General features: G+C 41.8%; 1 protein-coding gene across 1 annotated transcript in view; it reads left to right on the top strand.

Moving 5' to 3' along the window:
* Positions 1-709: 709 nt before the first annotated feature.
* Positions 710-8,670, top strand: part of erfl1 (Ets2 repressor factor like 1) — a 48,909-nt gene continuing 40,948 nt past the window's right edge. Inside the window, exon 1 of the mRNA XM_035944216.2 lies at positions 710-1,444. The gene's annotated coding sequence lies outside the window, so the exon portion shown is untranslated. The remainder of the gene's footprint in view (positions 1,445-8,670) is intronic.

The following is an 8,670-nucleotide window of genomic DNA, read 5'->3' as shown; positions in this document are numbered from 1 at the left end:
GTGGGGCTGAATGGTTTGTGGGATGGAATCAAGAGAAATGAGATACACCAAATTAGAAGAGATTGGCCTGATGGACTTGGATTAGAAGGAAAAGAGGTATATAGGGAGGTGGATGACGAGAAAAGGAGAGTGAGTGAGTGAGTGTGTGCATATGTGGAAGATGGGGAGAAATGGAGGGGTAGGAGGGGGGGGGTGGTGGTCTCGGTACTTGGCAGTCTCTGGGTATCTCAGGTTCTCTCCGGCCGGGAAAGCGGTCGATATTTAATTGTTATTGCTAGCATGGAACGCACGGAAGCGGGGCCTGTACGAAAATTTCTCATTTATTTGGTATTCTTGTTTTCTCTCCTTTTCCTCCCTTCACCCCCACCCACCTCTCTTTGCGGGGTGGGGTGGGGGAAAGCGAGGGGAGGTGTGGAGGTCTTGTGCGCGCACTGGGGGCAAATGGAGAGAAAAGGGGGGTGAGATCCTTGGATGAATCTGGAGGGGGAAAAGCGCCGCGTCCTCCTCTCCCAAGTTTAGTTTCTGTCTCTAGACACATCATATCCACACTCCATCACCTCCACCCCACCCCACCCAACTCCGCCACCCCCACTCTATCTACCCCCACCTGTCCAAAATGAAAAATCCGTCATTTTCATCAAACGTCCAACCAAATATTATCTACACTCCATTCCCGAAGATCGAATCTTATTTAGGGGCGACGGGATTCGCCATCTGTTTTCAAATTTCATTCCTCCATGAACTTTATTTTCCTTCGACTTTGGACAAAATTATAACCCGATCGATCCGCTTTCTGGCCACCACCCGTCTACATATATTTTCTTTGTGTGGTCTCTTCACCGTGCAGGTCAATTTTCTGTCTCACGTCCACACGAACACGTGCAGAACACAGTCTGCAGCTGATAGAAACTTGAATGCAGTCGGGCTGATGTGAGGTGGAGGTTCAGGCTCAGCTTCTCTTTTACCTCCCCCCTCTCACTGCGCTCTCGTCCTCTCCTCTCGCCTTGCGCCCGGATCTCTCCCGTTTTTTGTTTTCCTTCTTACTTTCCTTTTTTATGCCTAGGTTACATTGCTCGTATAAATTATATCTTACCCGTTTCGGACAGTAGAAGGTTGCAGAGGAGCCCCCTTTTCTTGTTAAGTTTTTTGTTGCTCCGAGGATAACTTTTTTTCTCCCGCTACATTCGTGCGCGCTGCTTCCTCATCTTTTTTTTTTTGTTTTGTTTTTTTTGTCTGTCGCTCTACGGGCAGTCTTCATCCACATTGGCACTCATAGATCATGTCAGTGTAACTCTTTACCAATATAGTTTAATGCAGGAGGAAGGATGCGCTGTCCAATCTGTTAAATTGCCCGATTAGCATCAGTCCTCTGCCCACGTCGACAGGATTCCCATCAACCTAAGTGCGAGCTGCTGGACAAGTCAATGAAGGCGCATCGGTGAAGGTAAGCACCCTACTTCCCTATTCTGTTACGGACAAGTGGCATTAATAATTGAGAAACGCGTCAGAAATAAGAATCTCACGAGAAATATAATGCACTTTGGTGAGAGAGAAACATGCGCACCTCCTGCAGAAATTGATTGATGTAGGCTGTGGACGCTTGTGCGCCCGAGAGTTGTCGAACAGCGCGCAGTACGTCTCCCTCCAAGTAGATCAGCAACAATTCCTCAAAGGTTTTTTTTCTTTTTCTTTTTCTTCTTTAAAGTGAAAACGTGTTTGTGCCTTGCATTTGCGATTTATATCCTACTGCGGCTTCAGGGACCGAGACGTTAAGGAGGTGGGGGGGTTGATGATGGACAAATGTGAGATGAAAAGTATAAGAGCGGCCGGGGAAGTGGAACACGAACTTGGGAAATGAGGATTTTGACTCCAAAAAGTTGTCAAACCTAGTACGATGCATGTGGGCATGCCTGCATATGCGAGATCATACTATTATATCTCAATATAGAAGGACTTAAATGCTATTTTCTGTAATTTAAAGCAGTGCTTGCTTAAAATGGTCATAAGCATGCAACTGTAGACTCATGTACAAGTTATACACGTAGAAGCTTCCCATGGACTATAATTATTAACATCATGTCCTTACAGCTGGTATTAAACCCCAAGAATGACCTTTGCAAATTGCATGAATTGCATATTCTTTGCACATTAAGACATCCAAACTATCTATCACATTTACTTTTTATATATATTTCTTAGCTTATGTCAAATGTGATCATATTTAACATATGGCTGCTGTGATAAAAGGAAATTTCTCTCAGTTTTTAGATCTCAACATCAGTCTTGGGCCCTGGGGTGGTCTGCTCAGGTTTTGTGATTGAAGAACTCCTTCCCAAACACACTGAGCAGTAAAGTGAGACTCTAATCTTTGATGTCCCACTGATAGATGCTCTGGAGCTGTTGCTTTAATAGAGGATTGCAGTCTGACTTTCTGAACTCATACAATGTTGGACTTTATGTAGTTCTTTTCAAGTGTTGCGTTGTGTTGATTTCAGTTGCAAAACAGTGGAATATGAACAATATGGAATATTTGTCAAGGTCACAGAAGCTCTGTGACTATATAGTCACATCAGACTTTTATATAACAATTTTAAACCATAAAATAACTAATGATCTGAAATTGTATTATAATATTTTTTTGCCACTGGCTCATGTCCTTGAATATAAGACATTTTATTAAGCCGTTATTTAATTACCCGCTCTCCCTTGCTCATCAGTCCTCCCCTGAAGTGTTCAGAATGCTCTTCTGGATACTGTCACCAGTCTTTTCACAGATTTCAAGTTCGTGTCGCGTAAGGTCAAAAACATCATAGAGACGGCTCTGACAGTTTTCTCATTTATACATCGAAATACAACGTGTGACATGGAATACTACTACCATACATGTGTGGGAAGATGAGCAAATGTCCTTCATATCTGTGTTAGCCATGTAATTTCTTATAAACAAATTCTAGCTGCTGAGTGCAACACTTGGACAGTCATGCAATGACGTAAAAAAAAATAAAATGAGAACCTCATCAATATCAGAACTGACCATTTGGTTTCGCCACTACGATATGGCAAAATAAATTGATGTATTGTTTTTTTACCACATAGCTGCCAAACTGTGAATATGCTGAGCAAAAACAGAAATACCTTGCATCATAGTTATAGCATATATATATATATGTGAGTTTTAACACCTCCCGTTTTGAGTCGTTTGATCAGTTTAACTTTTTTCCATCTGTGTTGTGAGACTTCAGTGGAAACATTGCCTCAAAATGCAGTTCAGATCAAGGTGACTTGAAAATGAGTTTTAAAGTTTATTTAATTTATGCTTTACTGCTTCAAAGGTTCTCACTACTGGTGTAGTGATCGTACTCATCAGGTTCATCCCTAGTGCAATTTATCTATTCACCGTTCATTTAAATATTTACCTTTGTATGACTAGATTTAGAGACCGCTTTATGTCTTAAATGTTTGCTTTTGTACATCAGTTAGATTCTGAAAGAATAGGACCCATCCCGGCATACCCAAAGTTTATTGGAGTATCTCATAGTGGCACAGACTATGTTGGGTAATATAGGTCTAAATTTTCAAATAACTCAGTTCAACAATAAAATTCTGCGTCATTCTCCTTGAACCAATTAAAATGTAGCAAAGTCCCCTTGCTCGTAAACCTAAATTTCTCTCTTTAAGAACCTGGGCTCATATCTGATCTGTAACACTGGCAGCCATCATTGGGATAGTGAAACTGCTGTAAGCCTGAATTCCTCACTGGAGGTGGCAGGAAGGTGTTTAGTTCCCACTGCAGCTTCGATACGCTTTTCTTTTTTTAACCACACAACCACCCCATGCACTTTTCACTTCTTCCTGAAAGAAATTTTCCTCTTGACACTAATAATGTGTTAATCAATATGGTAGTTTTTAGCTTATTCTAAACAACATTATATGTGCACCCTCTGTATGAATCAAGGCTCTGCAAGGGCCAACTGCAAAGGAGTGTCCCTGCATTGATTAGGTAGTAGCTTCACCACCTCCAACGCCCAGCCACTTGTTTGCAAACAGTGGTCTATTTCCGAGGTATTCAAACGATCACTAAGCATGGTAGCCAATATTTATCGAGGCTTTAACGGGTTCATTATAGTCAGTGGGGATGGTTCCACCAGGGGATGAAGCACTCATAAAGGGCCCAGTGGAGTAAGTCCCCATCCACTGAGCATTTCACAGTACAGTCAATGGCTCCAATCATTCCTCATCCACTTTATGGCCACATTGACGTTTATAGTTGTTATGGGGTTAAAACAAAGGCATTATTGGATGCAAAGGGTAAGGTGATGCATTTAATCAATGGTCGCTCAGTGTAAAGGCCATAATCCACTTGGTGACAGTTAGTGCCACTCAGGGTTTTCCTCATGTCCACGCGTTGTTGCTTCAAGGAAGACAATTCATGAAATGTACTCTCACATTTATTGATACTCGATTTATTAAAATGTTGGTCCTCTGATCTTAGGGGAAAATTAGTGTATAGAAAAAGCAGGAGTTTGGACCCGATTCACAAGTTGTTAAGCCATTTTTATGTATTTGTGGTAATATTGACTCCACCAGTACAATAAGAGAGCACTTTACATTGCTTGGATGTCCCAAGTTAAAATACCTGCATCATGCCAATTACATGTAATATGACATTCAACTAGTGCCCAAATGTAGATTCTGCTTTCTGTGTTTGTCTTGTGATACACGTTTATTTTCTTTGTCTGTGTCCCATCACAAATTTCAATATCGGACCTTGTCTCCACTCGTTTCTCTCTCTTTCATCTTTCAAATCATTATCATTTTCTTGCACTTCCAAACGAGTTTATGTCTGAATTGTGTCTCTTACTAAAATTACTCATTTGTGTACCCACTTTTTTTTTGTTGCTATCTCCCCGATACTTGTCTGTACCCAAAGCAGCTTTCCTTTTAGATAGCATGAACCCTGTTTTGAAGTCAGTGACCCCCCTCCGCTCTTTCCTCTCCCTTCCCCGTCTCTTACTTAACCCCATATTTCACAGCTGAACTGCGGCTAATTTCCCCCAGTCCTCTGAACACTGCTCTCTATACTGCTGGAGCACGCTTAATTACCCACAATTAAAGCCAAACGCTAACGAGAAAATTGCTCTGTTATGAAATGACTTCAAAAGGACTAGAGTAAGTAGAATGGATCGAAGGAAAAGTTGGGTGGTAGCCTCGGGTGGCAGGGAAGCGCTTCTCTGCTGCGTTTCCCCCTCAAGCTGTCTCAGTGGAAGGCAGTAAGCAAAGACTCCACTGGCAATACCCAAAGCTGTAGACTACAGTATTCAACAGCTAAACTCAAGTGTTGGTACTGAGAAAGCACAAGTACTTAACTTAAGTAATGAAAGATTGAATCTGTGAATGCTTTGTAGTGAAAGGGGGAAAAAAAAACTTGGGTTTCACTTTTGCTCTTTTAATCACATTACTTCAAAACTTACTCTACTTACCTATCTATCTTAACTTGCATCTCATTTATCTCACTTAAAGAAATATACATCACATCTTGTCTCATGACTGCACAGGATGAATGCTGGCCGTTGTAACTAGTGTGACCGATAGATTTTCAGTAGATTGCCAGCACTCTATATGATAAGAAAACAAGGTTATTTTCTAAGCTGATGCTTATTACATTTCATTTACTGAAGCAACCTGCAATCACTGTACATGCCATGGTGTAATGAAGTCCATGAAGGATAACTGACATTCTCTTCAAAGACATACACTTGAGAGTGATGTATGTCTGATAACCTACCGAAAGTATTGCATTCAAGATGATTATCTGCAAAACCATGTTTCTATAAAATCCTGACAAATTTACTGATGCACTGTCCAGAATGCTAAAACAAACAAGCATCGTCTCACCTATGGCTCCGTACACAAAACAAAAATGTGTTTTGATGAATGGAATTTCAATTTTGAGGCTCACAACATTTAAAATTACATTTAATTGGGCTAAGGATCTAGAACCATGCTAAAGACAAAGTACAGCTGAAGCTGAAGGGAACGGTTTAAGTTTTGCTTATGCACAACAAATGAAAAATTTGACTTGATGGCAGCTGTAAGTTAAAATGTATGCTTCCTCCAAAGTTATTACAATTCATCCCAACAAGATGTGGATATGTCTTTAACAAGTTTCATGGCGACACAGTATGGAAATACAGTAAGTGATGGACCAACCGACCACAGAGCTTCACCGCTGGCATCTCTAAAAATACCAATAGGAGCACTTGTTTCCAAAGACGAGTCTCATGTTACTCTCACTAATTCACATATTTCATGGACGCTAAAATAGTTCAAGAAATTAGTTTGAAAGAAAACTGTTCAACATCTTCAGTGAGGACTGTGATTAACCAAAGTTTGTTTTTGAAAAGATGCTATATTTCTTCTTTTGTTGCTGTGAGGCCACGGCTCTTTTCATCTCCATTGTATTGGACTAAAATCTCAGACACAGACAGTTTAAAACCACATAAATCCACAACTATATGCATTTCCAGGTTCAGTTAGAGGTGAGTGAGATATTAAATACGGTACTATAAAAGTATCAGTTGTAAAAAGCAAAATGAGGATGCTTTCAGACATAATGCCACAATAGATTCGGCACAATCTAAACATCTATAGTGTTTAAATCTTTTGCACAGTTCTCTGTCCATTATATTTGTAATTTGTGTGCATTTGTGTTAAAGTTGCTACACCAGAAAGCTCATGATCTGAGATGCCTGGCAGAAAAAAAACAGAACCTTCCTACATTCAATAAAGTGATCATGAACACATTTTGTACCATAACAACATTATCTCTCAAACCCCTGCTGAAACCGTCTCACAGCAGTTGAGCGGAATTGAGAGCCCCAGATGTTAGAGTGTATCTGGGACAATATACCTGACCACGAACCCCTATTCCATGTCACTGAGGAGTGAGCCATGCCTTCCACGCCACCAAACCTCCCCCCCACCCGACCCAATCCAATCTACAGCAGGTAAAATGAAACAAATAAACACTAATTTGGATTATTTACGTCCAGTTTACATCACATGATGCAAGGTATGAGAGGTAGGAGAAAAAAAAAGAGCTATATGGTCGGCGGATAATTGTAACAGTGGCAGTAATAAGTGCAGCGGCTACAGTGATAACAATTAGATTTGATTTCATTTGAGAATGCCTCCACAGCTGCTCCCCACTCACCCCCTTAACCCCCTTCTCCCCCCTCCCTCTTTTTGCCCCCCCTTCCCCCTCCTTTCCCTCCCCTCGCTTCTCTCCCCCTAGATTAAAGTGGGTGTGTTAATTCCGTGGTGTAGCGATCGAACAGCTCTGGCAACAATGGGAAATGGGCTATTGATCAGAACAGCTCAGATTAAGACTAGGCAGTGGAGCTCTTTCTTGCTCTCTTTCCTCTCCTTTTCTCTTCATTTCCCACCTTCTACTGCCTGTCTTCCTGTCTGTCCTGCTCGTGTCACCCCCCCCCACCCTCACCCCCCTACACCCCCAAACACACACATACACACATGCACATGCACACACACTCACACACACCCCATCCCTCTCGTCTCCCTCAAACAAGAAGAAAGAGTCTTTGCATGTATAAGAGAGTCTAAGAGTCTATGTGGATTTCCCTGTCCTTCCTTCCTCCCTGTCCCTCCTCTCTTCCTCACTGCTTCCCACTTCTTCTTTCTGTGCTGAAAGCACGTTTTTTTTTTTTGCCTCATCAGACCTAAAGAAAGCATGGAAGCCAACAAGTATATAGTAGCCTCGAGTGAAAATATAATGCGTAGAATGGGAGCCTTTTAACAGTTCACTGTGCTGCAATGTGACATCCATTCACATGAGATTTTACATCCGTCAGTCACGCTCAGGCCCTGTGTCGTGCCACAATTAAAATCCACCCAGTCAAAACAGCTCACATACCAAAATTAGCTGTCATGATCATGCCGCAGGACGGAACACATTGAGTTTGCATTGAATAGACATAAAACATACCAAATGTAAGGAGACAGCAAATCCATACAGTGAAAAGTGAGCTAAGAATCCCCTGCTCTACTTATATTAATTAACTCAGTCAATGGGGATGTGATAGGTCAGTTATTCATCCTCTTCCAACGCCTCCCCACTCTGTCACATATACCTCCCAGGTGTCAGGGGCTCAGACGCTCCAGCTGCTGAGCGGAGATCAGTGGGGGGAGAAAAACGTGAGAGGACGTTAGAATGTGCTGCTCTGAGATCAGTGGTTATAGGTTACTGACATGTTTCAGTGTCTCTGCGCTTTTGCCCTTTTGGATTTTAGAGGTGACGTGTACAAATGCGCAGACACTGCATGCATGTACGAACACTGACATGCACCACCAGCACACACACACACACACACACACACACACACACACACACACACCAATGGTCACATCAATATTGCCATGACCCTCCGGGGACTCGGACTATTGGCAAAGCTTTCATCTCCTGAGTGTGTGTCTGATATTTCCTGCTCTCAACACACAAACAAGACTGACGTACATTAAAAAAAAAAAAATACAGCTTAGCGTGCAAAAAGAGTACAATCCCACTGTAGTTTTGAGAAATGGAAACTGAAAAGTGAGGGCAAAGAGTTGAGAAAGAATAAAGCCACTAGTGTCAGCTTGGAGGGGTTAACA

This window comes from Amphiprion ocellaris, chromosome 9 (genome assembly GCF_022539595.1).
Source record: "Amphiprion ocellaris isolate individual 3 ecotype Okinawa chromosome 9, ASM2253959v1, whole genome shotgun sequence".
NCBI classification, from domain to species: Eukaryota; Metazoa; Chordata; class Actinopteri; family Pomacentridae; genus Amphiprion; species Amphiprion ocellaris.
The sequence above is the reverse complement of the archived record's forward strand: the minus strand, read 5'-3'. Positions and strand labels throughout refer to the sequence as shown.